A 23599-nucleotide genomic window follows, 5' to 3' on the forward strand; every position below is an offset into this window, starting at 1 on the left:
GGCAGATATGATGCCAATTTCCAAAAATGTTACCAGAAAAAAATCAAACTACTGTATATAGGGTAATTTTTATCAAATAAATTAGCCAGAATAGAGTTACTAGACACAGGGATAAAGGAATTGGGAAGCAATCTATTATGAATCTATGGAGTTCTTTGAATTACTGAATAAGCATAATTAATGGATATGCAGATTATATATCCAGGTTTCTAAAAGGCATTGCCTTTACCTAAGTTTGTTACTAAAGCTGGTGTGAGAAAGGAAAGATGGTCTTTCCATAAATAACATTTGTAAGACACAGAGCAAATTGTGGGAATATTTGGTCTCTATTCTAAAGGGAAAGCACTTAATGCATTTTTATGGGGATCTATGGTGTGTCTATGGTGTGCTGACAATATTAGCTGCCGGTAATCAGTTATTCTGATTATCAAGTTGTTTAGATGGAAGCTGACAGCGAAGAACCTGAGAAGGATCTCTCACTGCTGAGTGATAAATAGGTCAGAAACTGAGGCATGGAAAACCAACTTATTTACATAGAGGTGGGCTTTGAACTGACCATCCATTTCCAAGTACTAAAATACAGGAAAGGGATTCTAGTTTTGTAATATTAAAATGTCATCTCAATGCCCAGTAATTATAAAAAATAAATTACAAATTATTAAGGAAAAAAAAAAAAAGAGAGAGAAGGAAAATATAATGCACTAGTGGTGCACATCCTGAATGGTATGTGCTGTTTGGGTCCTCCATGTCAAAAAGGTAGAGTTGGGAAGGCTGCTGAGAAAGTTATCAAGGTGATCAAAGTTATAGCCTTCTTTATGAAGGCTCCCATGAAAGAAAGACTAATTAGGAGGGGTGTACTGCAGAAATCTGTGGAGTGGTCAGTGGCATGGGGAAGGTGAATAGGAAGGAACATTTTTTATCTCATCTGAAATAAACAAGAAGTAACTGCTTTGTACAATATGTAGTCAAGATGAGATGCTTGCAGAGGATATTCTGGGTGGTAAAAGCTAGCTGAGGTTTGAAGAAGAGAAAAACATGGGATTATATGTTATAAAAGTTGAAATCAGATTTGGGAAGTTCATGAGCTCTTAACTGCTAGAGACTGGTTCACTTTCATTGATCTTGTCTATTGGCCACAGGAGACTAGGCTAAAGGGGCCTTTGCTTTTTCTTCTATAACCTTTCTTATGCTCTTTTATGTCCTACATATAAGATTGATACAGTTTCTTGGATGCTCTGAGTCAAGCCCAAAGAATGCTTTCCTGACCTGTAAGATTGAAACTGTAGTACAGCAACGGTTGTACTCCACCGGGTAAAGGGTAGTAGAAGACATTATCTCTGTATAATGGCACCATCTAATTTAATGTTTTTTGTTCTTTGGGTTCTAACTGTTCCAATATGAAATGTTAAGTAAGTCTGTGCATGCAGGTTTACCTTGAAAAATGAGTCATGTTATTTTCATTTTAGAAATGTAATGAAATTGCTAGTTGCCTAGATAACGGGCTCAAGACACAGAAGTAGAATGTAGGCCTTCAGATCTGGCCTGCTAGATTTTAACTGTGCCATGTGCTGTACATAGCAAACTTAATGACATGCACATGACTTATTTATGCTTATTCCTCTTGACTGATATATTTCTCAGCCTGACCTAGAGGTTACGGCTAAAATCAGGGGCATATTAAAAGACAGGCACTTCTGAGAATAGATTTGAAGCATAGCTAGAGAGGGTCCATGTAGCCAAGAAATAAATTTAATTTCCCAGGTCACACATCTGTAGAGAAATACTTTTCTGTAAATAGTTTTATTTTGACTCAAAAAATAATTAATTAAAACCTATTCAATAAAGAGTTGTCTGATAGGAACTATTTCCTAGAGTTCTGGAATTCAGGCAGGACTTTACGTTGCTTAGTTAAAAAAAAAGAAGAAGATGAGAGTTGATTTGAAAATATACAAAAAAGAAAAATGGCCAAATACTTTGTGTAAGGGTCTGAAATACTGGATAAATGTATTGTAATGTGTCAACTTAGCAGAAGGATACTACTGAAAATTTTTTTTGTGAACATCAAGAAATAGGTCAGCATCATAGACATAGACTGTTGTCATAGTATTATATTTGAATTTTGAGATAAGAAAAAATAGTTGCAATCCATCCTTCCTGTTAATGGAATTACATTGTTGCTTTTTTTTCTCTTAAAAGGAAGACATACTGGGTTTTTTATGACAGTTTCCATATCTAGATGATTTTCTGAGAGGTTTTCCTTTACAACTTTAAAGTTTTCTAAAAATAGTATCACAATGATATTTTTAAAGTATTTTATGGTTCAAAACAAATGCAGCATTTCAGAAGACAACAAATTTTCAAAGCTGTATTTTGTTCCATGTGCAAAGCATACGTTTCAGTGGACTGTTGAAAGATTTTATAGTAATATGTGGATTTCCTTTAACATTTAAAAACAAATTATGTTGAATAAACACTGAATCAATATCTCATCAACATGACAAAATGATGATTCTAGTTGGAAATTACAGTCCTACAAAGCAACACAAAAAAGGTTAATCTTGAAAAAAAAAAGTAATTAGTAATTCATGTTTAACTGTAAATGCTAGTTTCTTGTCCAATTAAGATCCATCTGCTCACAGCCTTTTTTGTGCATATCAAACATGATGTTCAAACAAAAAAAAAAGTCAAAAGTTTTCATGCAGAGAGGAAATAACATCCTCCTTAATGAGAATTGTGCATCATTCCTGTTATTCTGGCTCAAAAAAATACAGTAATCTAATGAGTTATCTGTGCTTATTGTAAGCTGACTTGAAGATTAATCTTTTTTAACTACTTGTTTAATGTTACTGTTAATAATTAGTTACCTTATAGCCCTATATCATCCATCACTTTGCTGAACTGAATCAATTCTTTTTTTAACTTATAAGAGGTTGTTTATCTTTGCTTCAAGCTACTTTGGATAAAAGATATCTGAAAGTTTATATAGTGCTAGTTCTGTGGGAGTTTATTCTGCAAGCAAACACAAATAGTTTTTTATAAGTTTCCATGTTTATTGCTTTCCACAATAAAAAAAGCACCTCTTGTTGCCATTTTCTTCACCATAAATGGCAACCACATAACTTTATAACATGTTGATTCATAAATATTTACCTGTATTCTTCAGTGGAAGTGGGACTTGGATGAATTGGAATAATCTACTGTGCACTACAAATATTTTCTGAAACCTGCAAAAATTAAATTCTAACTGCTTTTATTTTGGCAAAAACATTCCCCAACTTTGGCTGTCTTAGAGACTAATAAAAATTTAGAAACAAAACATTTAGTACCACTTTTCTTTAAGAATTAAATTATGCTGTTTGTAGGACCTTGGCTTGAAGAAGACAGTATGACTAACTTTTCTGCCTAGAATTGTATTCCAGTATTCGATGAGTTGCTGATCTGTGAATTATCCTCCATGTTCATATTGTATGAATTATTTCTCTCAAGAAATATGTATGAAGAAATTTCTCTCAAGAGCTGGAGATGAAGTATGTGGTCAACAGACAATTTTTTTCCTAGTAAAATAATTATAGTAAAACTAAAAAGGTACAATAAAAATAAATAAATAAATAAAGGAAAATAGTGCCAAGGGTTAGCCTTTGTTTTCACCAAAATCAGCAAATTAATAGTTATAGTTCCCACTGTGATGATGTCTCAATCCTCTGGCACATATGCTGCATTCTGTTTTGTAGCACATGATATTAGCTTTAATGTTTTAATATTTTTATACTAAGGAGCTGAGTTAAAATGGTTTGAGGGATTATAATTTAAAATATGCTGTCTTTTTTGCATGACACTGCATCCATAATACACCATTAATATATTTTTTCCCCATTTAATTATGTAAAGAATTGATTATATACCTTCTGGTGTGCTGCATACTGCACTATAGAATGATTAGCTGGATCTTCAGCTAGTGAGAAAGGTATAACGCAGGTGAAATCTTGAGATTAAAATTGTTTGCAGCAGCTGAGATTGTTCTGGTACGATTAACATGGAGGGGATATAGCACATTAACACCAAGACATTGCAGGGTCTTTACTTGCCTTGCAATGGTTTTTTCTGAATTGGAGTGTTAAATTTAGTCTCCTGGGAAAGAACAGCTGCCTGCTCTTGTGCTCAGTTACATGGGTGTACATCAGAAAGAACTCTCTGAATTCAGTGGTTATTCAAGTATGAAAAGCAGTGTGATACTCTCATCAGGCCTGAAAGATATTGCTTAAGGTGACCTGAAATAAGCTTGTAGTAGGATAAAAGAAGTGCCAATAATGTACTTTCACTTGGTTTATAAGTAAAGAATAATTTTAGACCAGCACTCTACATTCCCATCAGAAGCATTCTTGGTGCAGTAAAAGCTGACAAGGTGCGTATTTAATTTTTTTCCTTCTTGACTTATAAATCAGATGCTAATTAGAGGACCTTTGGAAGTGATGAGAAACAAAGACTGTTTTTAATGGTAAGTATTTATGGAGCTATTTATTCTTTGGTTTAGTTCCTTCTTTAACATATACCACCTACTCAATGTTAACATGAATTAACTCCAACTGAAATCAAATGTTTTTCAGGGATTGGTATAATATGTTGCTGTTTGGTTTTCAAGATATTGCAGTACAAATCAATTTTGCAAAGTTGCAAGCACTGGTCCAGAAAGGCACTCCGATTTCTGCTTCTTCATTGCACATTGGTAGAGTTTTCACTGGCCTGGACCATAGCCAGAGGTGGTGAGAGGGGTGAGCCAGTTGTGGGAAATTCAGCTAGCCAAATTTGTCATCATCACAGCTGCCCTAGGAAAGGAAGCTATTAATTCATGGTACTGAAATGAGCAGGTTGTGGAAATAGATGTCAAGATAATGAAAGGAGCATTTGGTAACAAAACGTCCAGCTATAGCTGCAAAGCTTGCCTGTTTCTCCGATCTCAAATGATTTGTGCAGTAAAAGCAAAGCCGATAGAAAGTGGGAATGGGTAGGTGTTATCTCCATAAAGGGAAAAATGAAGATGTTCTATGATTCTATAACACCAATTCCTTTCTACAGTATGAGACTGCAATATAAGGAATAGGTATGAACTTCATTAAGGTAGTCAGGTAAAATATCCAATGATATCAAAGGTAGTGTTGTTCCATTTCACTCGTATTGGAATATTTCCCACCGTTTGCTCTTTTCAGTTAACAGCAGTCTACATTTAAAAGTATCAGTGTGTTGATTGAAAGATTAATTGGTTTATAAGGGTAATTTTTTTGTTTAAAAATACAGAGATGTGTATATTTTCCCCCTTGTTTTATGCGTGGTGTAATTGGATGGGATCACGTCCAGATCTAAAAACGTCTTTGAAAATGTTGACATTGACAAGATACACTTTATTCTTACTTCAGTGAATCTCTATTGATAATCTCCACAGGTAGTCTAACATATTTACCATCTTTAAAACCCACAGAAAGTATAGTAAATATTGTAACCTACCTCTCTTAGAATGAGTATGTAAGAGTAGAAGTGATGCACCTTGGTCATGCAGCAAGGGCAAATGGGTCAGGGACCAAAGTCAGGAGTGACTGAGTCTCTGCTCCACAGAACTCTGATATCTGTGATGGCAGAAGAGCAGTTTCACCACCAGCATAAGTTTTGTCTCGCAGGTATAGTGTGTCTTTCATTAATTCGTATGTATGTTTCTGCTTCTCACACAGACAGGCTTCATCCATCAGAAATGTTTTCTCTTTAGAGACACATTAAAACCTACTGCCTTAAGTATCCCCGAGGAAATCTACGCTTTGCTATGCAAGGAAATCATGGTACTCCTCCTGCCTTTTCCTGGTATATGCTCTGTCTCTGACTTTGGAGACAGGCAGTCTGGCAAGGAGAAGTCTCACAGCATAACTTTTACAGAAAGCACCTTAATTTCATTGGTCACATGAGCTTCTGAAAGGTACTACTACCATAAAGCTCAATAGTTTCTACCTGATAAAACTAAATTAATTCTAAGATGCTGTCAATAACTTAACTTTCCACCTGCTCACAACTTGCCAAGACTGGATGAGGGCATTGTGCAGCCTGGTATGGTGCTGTATGTTAATTTCAAGTGAACTGACTTCGCTGTAAGAGATTAGGTGCATTCACTTAAATTATCAATTTATTGATTATCAGTCAGAAAGATAGATGCCAGTTTCTCATTAAAAAGGGTAATAAGGCACAGTACCAAAAATATTAGGAGACTATTTCACTGAACTGAAAACTTTGGCTATAATTCAGCCCTTTACATCTGAGATGAACTGAGAGATACAAAAACTATTTACCTCCTGTAACGGAGAAGTGCAGCTGACTCAGCAACAGTGAATATAAATTTTGCATTATGGTGTGAAATTTTGGTATGAAAATAAGTGAGGAATAGAACCTTTATAGACTGGCTTAATCCTGTGACTATTGGCAACAATCGTCATAATTTCCTGGCTACTGGGTTACCTCATTGTGGAGGTTCTTAATGGTGTACACATGGGAAACAGGAAGGGACTAAATCACCAGCCACTTATGTGTTTTGAATAGAGACTGAGCACCTTCTCTGTAAAATAGAATTGAGTAATGTTTCAGCTCTCTAGCTACTTTTTTAAGAAAGAGAGAAAAAAGGTTTCAACAGACTGCTAGAAGACTGTAATTCACCTAAATCTTGTCAGACCCCTATACTCTGTAACCAAGTTATGAGAGGTTGGAAGTATTTTGACTTCATCCATTCGTTTCAACCCCTTATATTACCATGGAGGTACTTCCAAAGGCAGTATGTTCCCCACCTATATTTTTGTTTGAAATTTAAACTCTGGTGTTTTTTCTTTTCTTTTTCCTTAAACTCTTGTGGCTAATGATTACTTTGGATTAAGAGTTCTGTTAGTGAGTCAGTATACATCCCCACAAACCCCTGCAATTTCCAGTAAGAAAATTCAAAAATAACAAATTGGATTTTTTTTTTTATTTCAAAGGAAAATAAAAGTAAATTTTTTTTATCATTTATTTTGAGAGTATGCAAAGGTGGGAGCTACCTGACTCAAAGGATATTATTTTATAAAGGTGACTTTTTTTTCTGTAGTCTTATGAAGACAGTACTAATAAACAAGAATTTGCAACAAAACTGCACTGTGTAGTCATAAATCAAGCTGGTACCTCTACAGAGCCTCAAGAAAACAGATGTGGGAAATGGGAAGATCAGATGGGTTTCATTTGTGATAAACTGTGTTTGAGAATAGTATAAATAGCTTCATTTAGTTCTCTATTCAGAATCATGTGATGAATCAGTGTGTGACTGAGGAGCAGGTAACAGGGGCCATGTTTCTTCATATATGTGACTTGTGACTGCTTTATTATGTGAGACCCAGGTTAGCAACTCCGTAGGGCTTGAGATACAGTGCCTGAAATTCTTGGGTGATATTTTTGGGTGATAAGAAATTCCTTGTATCTCCTGTTGTCCTGATGTTGGACAAGCTAATCAGGGTTGTGGGTTGACTGTGATGCAATGATTATAAGAAGATTATTACTTCTCTCCATATATTTTTCCTTTTTTTCTTCTTTTCTTTTCCCTGTACTGAATAGGAACAAAGGAGGCTTTTTTAGATTGTCACTTTTGTTTAAATTTTCCTCTCTTCCCCTCTGCACCCCCTGAGTGATTATAAACCAATTACAGCAACTGAAGTGTAATAGCGCAGCAGAAGTGTACTAACATATTTTGAGTGATAAACGACTGCTGAAATTCCATTACAAACCAGCATTGCAGTTCTGCTTACTTTACTACATCTTGAATTTGTTGGGTTGGGTTTGGTTTTTTGGTGGGGTTTTTTTGTGTGCTGTTGGGTGGTTTGGTTTTGGTTTTTTTTTTTTTTTTTGTTTTGTTTTGGTTTGGTTTTTTTTTTTGTTTTTTTTTTTAAAATCTAATCACTTTCAGAACTCACCTGCTTCAGAGACAGGGATATGTTATATATTAAAAGATGCCTTCTTTCATTTCTCTTCTCACCTTTCATACTCAGAATCTTGTAAATTCATAAGCTGGAAAGGAGGTAGGCTATATGTTCTATTTGCTGTCCTTGAGCAGTCAGTCATGATTTCTGCTAACAAAATCTGCACTGATGTTTACACCAGCAAATTGACTGTGCAGTTTCTCAGTTTCCTTAGAGTAATTGGATGACATTTCATACCTGATTAGGGCATTAAAAATCCCAGAACACTTTTTTGTTTGTTTGTTTCAAAATGAGTGATCTAATTTTCTATCTCACTTCAGTCCTTTTCTTCATTTCCCCTCTTTCATTACTATCTCCTCTCCTTGTGTTCATTACTAACTCCATATCACTGGTTTGTCTAGTATCCATCCTTTCACGACAACACTTGAACAGTTTTAATCCATTTATTTATCTTCCATGAAGTTAATTTGTGTGTCCAATTTCAAATGGATTCCCTACAGTTTATATGTTGAACCTTTTAGACAGTTATTTATCCAGAAGGCCAGTTCATTATATATGACTCTTTACTGCCCAGGACACAATACTTATCAAACAATGTACTTACCAAACATGAAGCAGTGGTCCACGCTGACCTCATCAGGCCCATGAAAACCTCATGAAGTTCAACAAAACTAAGTGCAAGGTCCTGCACCTGGCTTGGGGCAATCCCCAGTATCAATACAGACAGGGAAGATGAGTGGACTGAGAGATCAGCCCTGTGGAGAAGGATTTGGGAGTACTGGTGGATGAAAAATTGGACATGAGCCAGCAACCCGTTCTCACAGCCCAGAAAACCAGTTGTGTCCTGGGCTGCATCAAAGGAAGTGTAGCCAGCAGGACAAAGGAAGTGATTCTGCTCCTCTATCCACTCTCATGTGACCCCATCTGTAGTAATGCATCCAGCTCAGGAAAGACATGGACCTCTTGGAGCGGGTCCAGAGGAGGGCCACAAAAATGATCCAGGGGGCTGGAACAGCTCTTCTGTGAGGAAAGGCTGAGACAGTTGGGGTGTTCAGCTTGGAGAAGAGAAGGCTCCAGGGAGACCTTATTGAAGCCTTTCAGTACTTAAAGGGGGCCTATATGAAAGATTGGGAGAGACCTTTTACCAAGACCTGTAGTGAAATGACAAAGGGTGATGGTTTTAAAGTGAAAAAGGGTAGATTTAGAGTGTATATAAGGAAGACATCTTTTACAATGAGGATAGTGAGACACCGAAATAGGTTGCCCAGAGAAGCTGTGTATGCCCTGTCCCTGGAAGAGTTCAAGGCCGGGCTGGAGGTGGCTTTGAGCAATGTGGTCTAGTGGAAAGCGTCCCTGCGTGTGGCAGGGAGTTAGACCTAGATGACCTTTAAAGGTCTTTTCTGACACAAACCATTCTACGATTTTATGTAGGCCACAAACTCAGAGCTACAGAAGGAAACTAATACTTCAGGAATTCAGCACTACATTCTAGGTATTTTAAATATATACTATTGTTTGATATCAATATATTTATTTTATTTCCACTTGGTGATTTTTGTCACTGATATTGTTGCAATCCTTATACACATATTCTTTTAGTAGCTGCTTTCCCTTCTTACTGACTCAATTTCTCCCACTTAAGTGGTTTGTACCATTGTTACTTCTTTTCTTCTTCTTGTATGGTATGACCCAGTACTGTATTTTGCCAGCACAATCAGACAGAAGTTCCAGCTTGCCTTTCACCTTTTACCATGTTCCTCTCCTGTCACTCTCACAACTCAGCTGTTCAAGAGAATTATTTATAGAACACCAAAGTAAAAGGTGCAACTTTGTCACATCTGTATGTTCTTAGTGCAACTGGTATTGTGAATTATATAGTTATGTAATCGTTGATTACTCTTGAAAAAATCATAAAGGTCATATAGTTGATCTGTATCCAGGCAGAATCAACCACAGCTAAGTTTTCCCTACCAGATATTTGCCTAAGCTACTTATAACAACAACAACAAAAAAACCAAAAACAAAACCAGCAACAACAACAACAAAAACCAAAACCAAAACCCAACAAATAAACAAAACAACCCCCCACCCCCCACCCCCTTTTTAATGAAGTTGTTGCTGTATACTACACTGGCAACCTACTCCTTGTACAGTATCATTACCCCTGATTACCCCTGAAATGGCTGATCTAAATCCCTTTTACTGAAGTAAATCTTATCATTTTTGGGGATATCTATGAAATGAACTACACATTTAGGTGCATTTAACATTCACAGGTATTTGTATTGTTCTGAGCCCTTCTAAAATCCAAAGAGAATCATACAGTGTGTAACTTTCATCTGCAGGAAGATTTACAGTATTTTGCTCATTTTATGAATAAAGGACCTAGTGATAGGATTGCCCTCAATTTCCGATCCACAATTTACTGGATATTACTGTTAACTTCTCATCTGAAGTTGTCTGATTTTCCTCTGTTTTCAGATCTCTGATTACTGTTAATCGTACCTTCCTAGGCTGCACAAAATAGTTTCTCTCCATTCATGACACATTATAATTGTGGAAGTCTCTTAGCCAAAGTATATATGTTTAGCCCCTTGATCTGAATTTCAGTTTCCTAAGCAAGGTTGTTAGTCTCTAAGAGCTTCTTCAGCTAACAGTAAATGAGAAAGTTCAACCTCCAAAAGTATTTGCATGTTACTTTTTCACAAAAATATTATACCATTTCAGATTAAGAATTTCAGACACTAAGGGCTACTGATCCGCTGAAAAGATAGTTTGGAGGGTGATAGTACATAATTTCCAAAAGTACCTAATCTTCTTTTGCCCCAGCTGAAGGCTTTTTCTAAAAAGGAAATATGTTTCAGTTTCTATGGCTTACCGCATTCTCGGTGTTGTTAATACGTCTTGGATATTATTTGTATGACGTAGCAAGTAGAATATGAAAAATGTTTGGGAAATATTAAATATTGTTATAGATACCAAGGTAAAACATCTTGAAGTCATTGTGGATCTCTTCTGCTTTTTAACCTCCCTTCTGAAAAATGAGAGGCTCAAAAGCACATTTTACATTCCCTTGAGAGCCATCCATTTCTGTTAGTCTAAAAATGTAGTTCATAGTGTTACAGAGATGAAAGAGTAATTTTTTTCTACTATTAGTTTTTGCCCAGAGGCTAAACAGATCCTGTGTGAATTTCAAAATGTTTCTCAGATCTGAGTTGACATTATTTTTAAAACCTTGTTTTTCTTTCTTTTGCTCTTTTCTTCCTTTTACAATCTTTTACATTATAGGCAGAGTTATTAAGTCTATCTATTATTAAGGTTGACTGACACTTTCTATTATAAGAACTTGTTTTCAAAGGCCTGTAATTTTGACAAAGCATAACCATAGGGGCTAAAAATTTGCTTGCCAAATGACTGCCTAAATTTCATTTCCTGCTTACTTGCTTCAACAAAAATCAATTCCTTCATTTCCTAACAATAGAATATAGAGAAATACCGTTTTTGTATATTATAAAAACTATTGCAAACATATTTAAGGAAGGTCTAGCACCTTCGTTTGTAGAAAGAAGAAACTGAAATTTATAGAAGTTGTTTTCTGGGGGGAAAAAAAAAAGTCATTTATCATTCTTATGAATATCCTCTAAATGGGTTCAATGGGATCAAGTCTACAAAACCTGATGAAAGAGTGAGAAAACTTCTCTTTTTTTGTGCTCAGTGAAGACTTTTTTAAAAAAACAACAACAATTGTAGCTAGATTTGCTAAACTGAACCACTGTAAGAGCAGAGAAAATTTTGGAGCAATCCACTATGAGTTGGATGAGCACCCAGATAACAGAAGTATCCCATGCCTTTGCTAACCTCTGCTTCAGAGATCCAGGCATTGGATCACCTAACATTTATGAGACATTGTTTAACAGGATGATTTCTGAAAATCCAGATCACTGACTAAAACTCTAATAAAAACCTAGCTTTCTAAAAAAAAAAATAATTTACTTTTTTCCCCCCTCTTTCTCCCCTCCCTTCAATGAAAGGTATTTTTGGTGTTTGGGGACTCAGAGTTTCTCAGAGAAATGTAAAGGAAAAATCATGTACATTCTACTTCAGCTAATTTTTCGGGGAAAGTATCTGTGAAGTTTCCCCTACTCAGTGAATATTATCCACCTTCCACAGCTGGTTTCTGCGTTTGCTCCCACCCACCCTGCAAGGAGTCCTAGAGCTCCCTTTCCCTCCCTCATCACAAACCAGAAAATGAATCCAACTTCAGGTTCTTGAAAACTGTTTTTTTTTGTGCTCCACTGGGGCTCTTATGGAGATAAAAGGAAGGCAGAGCAGTGAAATGAAGTTAGTGGCGAGCTTTGCCTCTGTCCTATACAACTATGTTGATCTAGAGCTGAATGAGGAAAGAGCAATAATGGAATTTAGCAGTTCACTGGCAGTAAGAGAACTCTGAGATGGGCGATCAAGCCAGGTTGTTATATCTACGCTTTTAAAATAAACAGTCAGAGCATAGGCTCAAACATTGTTTTATAATGGCCCTAGCTGATAAATTCTTAGGCTGTTCCCTGCTATGGGTTTTGCCTGAGTTAGCAAGTGCTTCCTGGACAATTACCAGAGATGGGGAATCACCATTGGCCACAGAACTTCCCTGTGTGCAGTATAGATGTAACCACCCTGTTTTAGTGACCAAGAGAGTTTAGCTATATGGATGCAAGATGCACTATATCATCTTGCCTAATGACTAGGAAGCATTCCCCAGACAATATTATTTTCTAGTATATATGTAGCCTTTATACCACACTTAACACAATGTCCTGATCAAAGAGAGTTTAGAAATATTTAATTTTTCATAAGATTTAAATGTGGCATAAGAGTATAGCTTCCTACAGTCAAAGAATAGACATGCCGGGGGTGTGTGTCACGCTCTCAAGGCTGAGGCTTTAGGGTGGGACATTAAGAACAGCCAGGCTTATAAATGACTGGCAAAATTGAGGACAATCTTGGCCATCATTACAGAAAATGATATATTCAGTGACAAAGCCAATTAGAAAATTCCTGCCTTCCTTTTCTATGCCATTTGTTCTGCCCTTATTCTCCATCTTAGTGTCCCCTCCGCTGTACCTATAGATCTGCCCCCAAGAATTCATGTTGTAAACTGTTCCATGGAGCCAACCTGGGTCAAATGTGAGAGGATTTAGTCTAGGGGATTATTTTCAACAGAGTGTCTTTGCCACTCAGTTTTGGACAGATAGTACTCAGCCCTGACTTTCAGTTATATTACACTTCCCTAAGTTTTGAGTGAAATGAAATATTCCTTTGCAATGCAGCATGACTATAGGTTACTGAGGAACGTCATGGCAGAGTGACTGCATCTCAGTGGCAGATATGATTTGTGATGTCCTTGGGTATCTGAATGGTGATTATTAAATGTTAAGAGGTGTTACCAATAAAGATAATGATGTGAATGTTCTCTTTTTCTAAAGAAATGGTAAATTAAATTAAGACATTAAATCAAAGTTAAAAACACTTGAAGATCAGCAGAGATTCAGTTTTGTAATTAGTAGGTGGATATAATTTCCATGATTATGATCGATTTTCTTCTGTCTTTAAAGTTAGCCTAAACTCACATGGAATTCAAGAAATCCACAGATATAGACAGGGCACTTACAGGTCTTTTAAAAGTTCTGTGTTTCTGAAAATATTTCAATATATGATACATTTGCTTTGCACACTTTTACTGCATAACAAATACGGGACAGTTTACAGCTCTTTCATGTGCAAATTACCTCAAATATATTACAGAGAAAGAACATGGGCTCAGGTCTTATCACAAACTAACAGAACAAGGAAGTGGCAATCATAAATATTGAAGTCAAGTATTACACTTCTGGTCCCCAAGGGTAGCTAACAAAAGATATATTAACCAGCCACCAGTGGAATATCCAATGTTCTTTCTAGCTGAGGGAAAACCAACCAAGCCCCATGCTGCGCTAGCTTTTAACACTTCCTAAACACACTGTCTGTAGCACTTTGTTCTATACAAGGAAATTTTCTGAACTGTGCTGGGAAAGATGTTTTCATGAGCAGCAGGAGAGGATCAGCTTGCTCCTAGAAAGACATCAGCACAACCTGGTGTGAACAGCAGGGGCCTGGACATTTTTATTTACACAACTCTGTCCACCGAGCCCTTTTGAGTAAATAGTGATTTGTTGTAAAAGTTTGTGTCACAGCCTCACCAAGCTCTCTGCTGTGCATCAACTCATCTTCAGAGCCAGAACAGAAGAATGCAAATATAATAATCATAATTAAAAAACCTCTCAGAAATAAAATGTGTAATGGCTGTGTTATGTAGACATAGATTACTGAAATGGTCCATCAATGTATTTCACTACTTCTCTCTGGTGCATTGAATATGGTCTGTATCCTATGAACTGACACCGGAAGCTACTGTAGCATGGTGTTTCTCGAATAGATGCCACAGTCTGAGAAATACAAATTATTCTAGCGTTAGAATCGTTTGGTTTTATGACCCCAAAGTTACATCTTGACAGTTTTGCCAGCATTACATTTCAGCATTATGTTGTTTTTCTCTTTACAGGGATGTATGATACATAAGGAAGCTATTGCAATTTCTATGTTCTTTAAAAATGTATTATTGAAAGATATTATTAGCTAAATGGCTTGAACACAAGACAATATGACATACCACTTATTTTAGCTGAAATATGGTCTTAGTGCAATTAGCCATTTCACATGCTATTCCGATATACCATTAGTATTTTTCCAATCAAGAATTTTTTTAAAAAGCCAACTAGATCTCAAAATGTATTTTTGGGTAAACCACCTTACTCAACAGTTCTACTTTATAAAATGAAATTTACATAAATAGTTCCTTTATAAATTGATGTGTCTAGAATAGTATTTTGGAAAATAATTTGATATAACAGTAAGTAAATGCAAACATCTCCTGGCATTCATCAGATACGTACTCTGGCAGTAAATCAGCTCTTCTGACACAATGTTTGTGATGACACAAAACTCAGACATGTGGCAGTAACAGACAACACTACACTGAAGTTCAACATTTACTCAGCTGAAGAAAGAGAGCATAAGGTATGAATAAAATATGTGGGGTTTTTTTATTCTCTAGTTTTATAAATATCTTTTAAAGAATGCTTGGTTTGGTTTTTTTGGTTTTGGTTTTTTTTTTTTTTTTTATTTTCTCTTGCATGAGTGTTGCTCACTTATACTTACTGCTTGAACAGGTGGACATCATAAAGTTAGCCCTGGACAAGCAACATACACCTTTCAATACAACTGTCAAGAGTACTGGCTTGCAGAATGGGCTCAACTGTATGGGAGGAATAGCATTATCCTGGCTTTCTCACTCCTCTCAGGTACGTCTCTGATGGGCAAGAGTTTCACTTTTCACTGCACTGAATGTGTCTAAAAAATCCAGAAGAGATTGTGTGGTTTTACACTCCACTGCCAAATACCTAGCCTGATGTTATCATACAGGAGATGTGAATACCCAGTCATCTCAGAGTCCATATAAAAGAACTGTAACCCCCATTGGCAGAAAAAAAAAGGAAAGCGTTCATCAGACTGCTGGCTTCACTGTTGTCTCTGAGTGCTTCTTTAAGAGTGGGCCAGCAGAACTAGAAAACTGATGAAGTCTGCAGATGTATTATTAATATCAGAGTTTTAGAACAAAAGGAAGGTGGAGCTTCCTTGCCATAGCCATTCCACTGATGTTTTAAAAAACCCTGATACTGTAACTTTTCTCAGTATCACCTGAAAGGCATTAGACATGTTAATTTTCATTCATCATGCTTGTGATAATTTTCCTCAATACCTGATACAGTATTGCAAAGTTCAGCATAAAACATAGCAAGGCAATCTTTCAAGAACCAAAAGTAAATTATTCTCCTAATGGCAGGCAGTTTACTGGCTGTCTCCACCCTAAGGTGTGAAACTTCTTATTTCTCATTATAGTTCCCATACAATGTCATACCAGATGATCACAATCAAACCTGTTGAAACAGAGCCATACAGTATTGCTTATACTTATGTTCAGCTTCAGGGTTGAAGAGGGTGTGCTCTAGACTGAATTGACACACCATATAATATATGGGAAGGATACTCAAGGAAAAGAGGTAATATCTTAACACTATGAAAAAAACTGTAACAAATCTGTGTGTAAAATGAAGTAAGTCATTAAACCAGATGCTTAGGTACTGTCTAAAAGTGGCTTCCAATCCAGGGACCTTCTATTTAAGAGGCCAGCTTCTGTGATTTAAGTTTAATTTATTAGAATTGCAGAATAGTTGAGGCTGGCAGGGACCTTTAGAGACTTGTCTACTCCACATCCCTGCCCAGAGCACGCTGAGCCAGAGCAGGTTCATGCAGGTCTGTGTCAAACAAAATTTTTAATATCTCCAAGAACAGAGACTCAATAATTCTTGGGGGGGGGTGGGGGGGTGGGGGGTGTGGGGGTGTGGGGGTGTGGGGGTGTGTGGGGGTGTGTGTGTTCCTTATATTTAAATGGAATTTCCTGTATTTCTGCTTGTGGTCATTGCCTCTTGTTCTTTCTCTGGGCACCACTGAGAAGGGTCTGGCTTTGTCCTCCTTTCACCCTCCCTTCAGGTATTCATATACATTAATTAGGTGCCCCCAGAGTCTTCTCTTCTCCAGGATAAAGAGTCCCAGCTCTCTCAACTTTTTCTCAGAGGAGAGATGCTCCAGACCCTTAATCATATTTGTGACCCTTCACTGGAGTCTTTCCAGTATCCTGTATGGGGGAGACCAGAACTAGACCCAGCACTCCAGAAGTGGCATCACCAGTTGTGGAATTATTAGAAAAATTAATGTTTGCATCAGAAAATTAAGGTTTCTATGGAAAACACAGCATTATTCACCTATAAAGGAAAAGTATAAAATCAAAGATCTCTGAGGATGGGACACAGCTGCAGCAGACATGCGAGGAATCCACTGACACAGCAACTCCCTGCAACATACCATAGAGGGTGGAGTGGAGTGGAGACTCTGTGACCATGCTCCGTGATGATAAATGGGAAGAAATGGTCCTCTGAGAACTGATAAGCAGCCCATCTGGTCCTCTGAGCCAACAGTCTTTCGACACCTTGCCAGAGTGCTACCCTTTTAGAGAACTTTGCTCATTTTAATGTCATTTTAATACCAAAACACAGCTCCATCCCAAAGGCTACCCACCTCCGAGGTGCGACCACTCCTCTGAGTCTGTGTTCTTGATTTTTGTAAAGTATACCTTTAAACGTGAAGTGAGAGAAATTTACACCAGTCGTGATAAAAGGTATGTATGACTACAGTCACTCAAACTCCACCTTGAAGGTAGAAAGGATATAAAATAGCCAGGGAAATGGGGAATTTTTTGGAGGAGAAGATATCACCATGAGCGAGTCAAGGGGAACTCCATCTCAGACCGCCTCTGACTACTGGGATTGGCCGACGGGCTGAGCCTTGCTTCTCCCCCCCTGTGGATACCTTGGGTGAGATTTAGACTAAGCGCTTTTCTTGGGAATCTTAGATATCTCTCTAGAAAGTTACTCCCTAACATTTATAGCCAGGCTATATTATTTATAACCTTTTCACGTGTTTTATACTTAATAACATCATATTTGCATGTGCTTTCTTGCAGATAGTCACTATCACCGGCAATCCAAAACCCCTACATATCTGTTGCATGAATAAAACTGCACTGTTTAAGTAGCCAGTTGTCACTGAACCCTAGAGCCCGGTCGTGCTAGTTCATGAGCTTGTCTGGACTGAAGGTGCAGACTGCTATTAGTGTATCCAGAATTGTGGTAGTTTAATTTACATATTAAACGCAACTGGACTGGTAGTGGCAAATTGGATATCACTCAGAATTTAAACCTAGCTGCACATAACCTCCCATTCCAGTGAGGAGAGTTAGAAAGCAAGGGGGTTTATTTTCTGCCAAATTACTCCATCTTTTTTAACACAACACCAGTGCAGAGCAGAGAGGAAGGATCACCTCCCTTGACCTGTTGGCAATGTTTTTCTTCATGCAGCCCAGGATGCTGTTGGCCTCGTTTGCTTCCAAGGTGCATTGCTGGCTAATGGTCAGCTTTTGGCAGCTCTCAAAACCAAAACCAGTTAATTATACAGAAGTGTTTGGAATTATCTGTCTTCTGAATAAGCTACTTGAACCTGTCTTTCCTTCATCTTTCCTCAGGCAGACATCCCAGATGTGTCCTAAATTTACCATTATTTATAGAAGGTGTACTGGCTTCATGAGGAGAACTTGAGATTTATCCCAGGACACTACTGTGTAGTTTGTTAGTCTGTGATCTGGCATTAGAACATACTGAATCATGTAAATTAGATATTAGAAAGCATATTTCCTAACTTTGAAATTGTTGACTTGCAAAACCATAAAAAAATATTGTATCATTTTCTTCTTAACTGTAAAAGTCAGGTCTTCGACTATGTTTTTAATGATGATGTATTCTGAAGGTGTGTTTTGATAAAATGTGTCTCTTTTGGAGTTAAGGAGTTCAGTGAAATTAAGAAGTTGACAGTTACACACATGCACAAAGAGATAAAATAGGTGGGATAACAGTTTGCTGAAAACTTAACATCTAAAGGTTTTAGAAATAGGGGTCAAAGTGCTGCAATGGGAAAATGCAGTATCCTTTCATCATCTAAAACTGAGTCACATTATGGTAATGCTCTAAAACTGAAGAAATTAAAACAAGACCTGTTAAAAATAAGGTTTATGTAAAAAAATAAATAATCAAATTCTTTAAGATTTAATGCTGCTGGTTAAAAATAAGGTTTATGTTAAAAAAAAAATCAAATTCTTTAAGATTTAATGCTGCTGGTAGTGATTCCTTCCTATTTGTTTGAACTAAAATGTGTTTGTATTGATTTTGGGAGGAAACCAAGGTGTTCAAGCACAGGAAGGTATGTGTTGGTGATTTATTTCATTCTGCCTCTGCTCTTTGGATTTGAAACAATAATGAATTCCTTCCAATTCTGTTGTAAGCTTAGGCCAGAGCTTTGCTGTTCTACAGCCCACTCATCACACATAACTATATGAGGTGATTATATGATATAGCTTGCTGCCCGTAAGGAACAATAGGGACAATATTCACATTTTAATTTTGATTCTCAGGCTGAATTTAATTGTATATAAGGAAAGTTCCTCCTGCTCTGATTCCTAGTGAGCATAATAGCTTCTGGAATTCATGCCGGAGTACTTAAAGGTGGTAAATTTGATTACATTATAAATATCTTCCTAGCATGTTCATTACCTCTGCTACTTAAATATGCTTCTAGTTTCACAGAAAATAATGCTTGTGGTTAGTGCTTTGCAGTACTCTTGAGTTGTGTTCCATCATTACCTTTCATTGACATACTTGTGTAGCATGTAAAACCCTGAAAGTTTACAAGATGTGTGTTAAAAATTCAAATAAGTCAAGGTTCATGATCTACAGTGTATGAAGAAATTGTTCCTGCCCCGTGTGTCATTTGCCCCCCCACCTGTTACTGCTCAGTAATACTGTAGGGATTTAAGAACAGAAAAGTAGGAAAGCATTTGCAATCTTCACATTACTAATGGAGGCATCCTTGGAAGATGCCCTTCATAAGCCAGACCCACAATGAGACTGCCCTGTGAATCCTTATGCTGCCCTTCTCTGAAGCTGTCTATAGGAAAGCCGTGTTCTGTCTGCAATGTCCAGAGGTTAGGGGAAGGTTATGGATGTCACGAATCTCACACTACGCCTACAGGCACTTCTGTCATTGTTAGCCATGTTGTCCTTGTAGCCCCCAGAGATCTGTGTGTAACAAGGTTCCCAGGTGTCCCATCTCAACAGGCATATGCTTTTGACAGTTGAATATGCAAGGAGAACCTCCATTTGTCTCATGCCTTCAGAGAATTCCAACTGTTGTAGTGCCTGTGAGGCATCTGTTGCTATGACGCTGGACTACAGTTAGTCTTGCTTGCCAGCTCAGTAGCTTCATGCCTAGCTACACAAATAGCATTGAACCATACTTGCTGAGAAGTGCTTTCCTGTCTGGCTGGAATGGGAGATTGTTTCTTTTCTGTGGAGAGTTCTTTTTTCTTTTACTTCCTTGTCTAGAAGGAAACCAACTTCTTAAGAGCATCTCTTCAGAGATTCTGAGCACACAAAAAGGACCTTCTTCAGCCCATGTTCCTTGATTGCTCTTTTCCTTCCACCTGTTTGTCTATGATGCAACTTGGTATTTGAAAGGAGACAACTGGATAGGGTTAAATCCTCGGTGTCTTTCTCCATTGTGTCCTCAGGGACTGTCTATACGCTTATTAAATTGCAAACCAAGCCTGCTCCCTGAGGCCTGTACAGTCTAAACCCTTCTCATAATTTTTTGCTCATTTTATCTTTCCAATGATACCTTGGCTAATTCACACTATTTTACTAATCTTAATGTTAGTTTTAATCTAGATAGCTTCTTCTTTAGAGGAGGTATTGGGTTATCCAAGCAGCAACAGACATTCTTCATCAATCAAGAGGTAGAAAGGACTTCAATATTTTGGACTTGCATGCCATTCCTTGGCAAGGGGGTAAAGAGGGAAAGGGTATGACTGGAATCAAAGGTGTCCTAGAAGTCTAGTCAATTTGATAAATGCTTTTTTTTTTTTTTTTTTTCCTGGATTTACACAAAAGTACTGTTTTTAAGTTATGTGTCTTGAAAGAAGGCCCAAAATAACTCTAAAATAATTCAGGGCTTTTTTGACATTATGTTTCTTAAAGACCTTGTATTTCTATGCAAACCCTTACAGACTCTTTCCATTGCTTCCAGAAGGTTGTCTTTATACCAGTATGTGTGTAACCTGAGTGTTTGTAGCCTGGCACAGGCACAAACAGGTGGGCAAATCTTGCAAGGAGTTGACAGGGGGACTATTAAAGACAGTTTTGTCAAGAAAACAGCCCCAATACAGAAATATTTTTATGCAGAGGTGTATTTTCAGTCATTCTAAACATGCTTATCATTTGTCACAACATTTCAAGCTTGCTAAGAAGGTAGTAAAATTCACAAAAATGCCAACATGCCTGTCTGTTTGACTGAGGCTGATTTCTATTCCAGTTTCTGAATGGCATTTTCTTTAGCTGTCAGATAAAGGGTCAAACCCAGCGTGTGTGTCAGCTGTGTGGAGTATGGTCCTCCATATTTCTATACAATGACTGCATGCATGTTACAGCTGGATGGAGCATGAGATGGAATTTGATCAAAACTTTTTATATAAAAAGCAACACTACAAAAGACCTATTAAGTTACAAAAGCAGTTGAAGGAGGTTTCATGGGGACTTGACAGATTAAAAGCTGATGGTACTACTGTCACAGTCTCAGTAGAAATCCAGCTTGATCTCATTAACAACAAAGAGCTAGAGACACACGAAAACAGTAGTGAAAACAAATGATTCAGAATGCAATGGAAATTTATTTAGATGCCAGGACTGCTCCTGTATATACAGGCCATAGACAAACCCAGAATAGAAGAAGAAACTATTATAATGTAAAAGATGAACGAGTTAATGTAACTCAGAGTTCAATCTTTTTTTGAAGTGTTTAAGAAACAGATTTCTGCGGTAAAATTATATCTAAAAGGGAGTTTGTATCATAATAAATTGTATCAAAATAATGAAAAATTGCAAGAACAAAGTCCCAGAAGACAAGATGGTTGAATTTAAAATGTTTTCAATTTTTTAAAAGATTTTCACTTCTGTCTGTCCAGCTCTGACTCAAAGTGAATGCCTTTTTAAGTCCTTTGGGTGGTATAGGTGAGATAACTTCTTAATAAGCCAGCTACTAAAAACCCCAGCAAATATTTGGAAAAAGGGTACAATCTTTTAAACAGTCATGCATGATGTAAGACTGTAGATCCTAACTACTTAATATGAAATCATCTCTGGAAGTCTGTGCTTTTTACATTTTCGTTTGGTGAGTATTACTAAAGAGTAATTCAGATTTCTGTGGTTTAGGTTGGTTTTTTGTGTGTGTGTAATATACCTTTGTTGTCATCCTCGTCTCCTGTCCCCTGTCCCCCCCAAAAAACCCACATAGTTATGATTATTATGTTTTATTTCATGTAGCAGTCTTTAAATTAAATTTTATAGGACAAATTAGTAATCAATATCTGCTAAACATTATTTGAGATATGTAGCTCTAAAAATGGTGCTTAGTTGTCTCATTTTGTCACCAAGAAAAAGAAGTTGTAAAATGATGATCCCAAGGAAAAGTTTAATATAAAAGTTTAAGATTGAAAGCTAAGCTAGAGATCAGGGTGGCTTTTAGCACTTTTTTATTGTAAATAGTCTTCCTTTTGTGGTGTTTTAAGATGTCATGTGGATTTCCACCATTACCTTATAAAACTGTAATTTAAGCTTTAAATATTAGCAATAATAGGTTTTATTCTGTTCGTAAAAAGGTATTACTGATGTTCCTAGTGACCATTAAGCTTCTTAACTGATCTTTTTTTTTTTTTATGAATTTTTAAAAACATGCTTCACAGCTATACAGCTCTTAATGCAGTATCATTGCCTCTCATCCTAATTAGTCCTGTCTTACCGTTGCTTTAACACTCATCAGCCAGCATGTGTTTCACTGCAATATAACTTCTTGAATAGGACCTTTTTGGTTCTTGTGTTTTTACTCTAGTTACTAGGTACTTCTATTGTGCAAAGAAAAATATGTGTAAACTATATGGATAGCCCTTCCCTGTGCAACTGATGGAGAGGCAGGCTTTTCTAGTCACGTGCCTCAACTTCTACGGCTCTATTTTCTTATATAAAGGTGTGCAGTGTCATCTGGGACTCTTAAGAGTACCTGAAACATCCCAATGAGTCTAGTAGCAGCGGAAAAAGACCTAAAAAAGACCCATCAAGTGGACAGGAAAGTGGACATTAAGGCATCTGAAACTGTAGTATATGCCAATTTTTAGGCAACTGGACAACACTTGCCACCTGAATTCCTAGTGCCTTAAACGGAACATATTTTTCAGCAGTGTGCACAAGATAGCTGAATTGTTATATTTCTTCCTCTATTTCTAATGTAATCAAATCATTTATCATTAGAATAAATTATAGATTTTTTTTTCCACATCAATGGACATCAGCCTGTGGGTTCAGTGCTGGTCTATATAATTGCAGGAGTTACTATTCCACAGCTCCTGGGCTGTGTCACATGGACATATACAGGCAATGAAGGATGACACGTATGTTTTAGTCAAGCCAAGGATTCACAGCAGGATGTCTGTGGAGTGTGCACCCAGGGAATGACCAGGATCTCTGAGAAAAAGACTGCATGCTCTGAGAATCACAGTGGCTTTTGTACCTTTGTATAATGTCAAGTCTATGCCATTACTCTCTTACTGTAAGACATTATACTACAACCAGCCTGATTGCTTATGAAATTTTAAGCTTAAAATTTCAATATTTACCTCTGTGGTATACATACCGCAGTCTCAAAAGTGCCACCTTACTGGGAACATAATACTACTATCGAATGCAGATTCCCATGTGAAGATTTGAGCCAAGCCAGGAGTGTGATTTGTTTATTTGTTTGTGTGTTTACTTGTTTGTTCATTC

At 37.0% G+C, this 23599-nt stretch overlaps 1 long non-coding RNA gene across 1 annotated transcript; it reads left to right on the forward strand.

Moving 5' to 3' along the window:
* Window positions 1-9020: 9020 nt before the first annotated feature.
* Window positions 9021-22408, forward strand: LOC119150475. The gene is made up of 3 exons (XR_005105069.1): window positions 9021-9141; window positions 9823-9830; window positions 22397-22408. It is a non-coding gene; the product is annotated as an uncharacterized LOC119150475 (long non-coding RNA).
* The last annotated feature ends 1191 nt before the right edge of the window (window positions 22409-23599 follow it).

This window comes from Falco rusticolus, chromosome 6 (genome assembly GCF_015220075.1).
Source record: "Falco rusticolus isolate bFalRus1 chromosome 6, bFalRus1.pri, whole genome shotgun sequence".
NCBI lineage: Eukaryota > Metazoa > Chordata > Aves > Falconiformes > Falconidae > Falco > Falco rusticolus.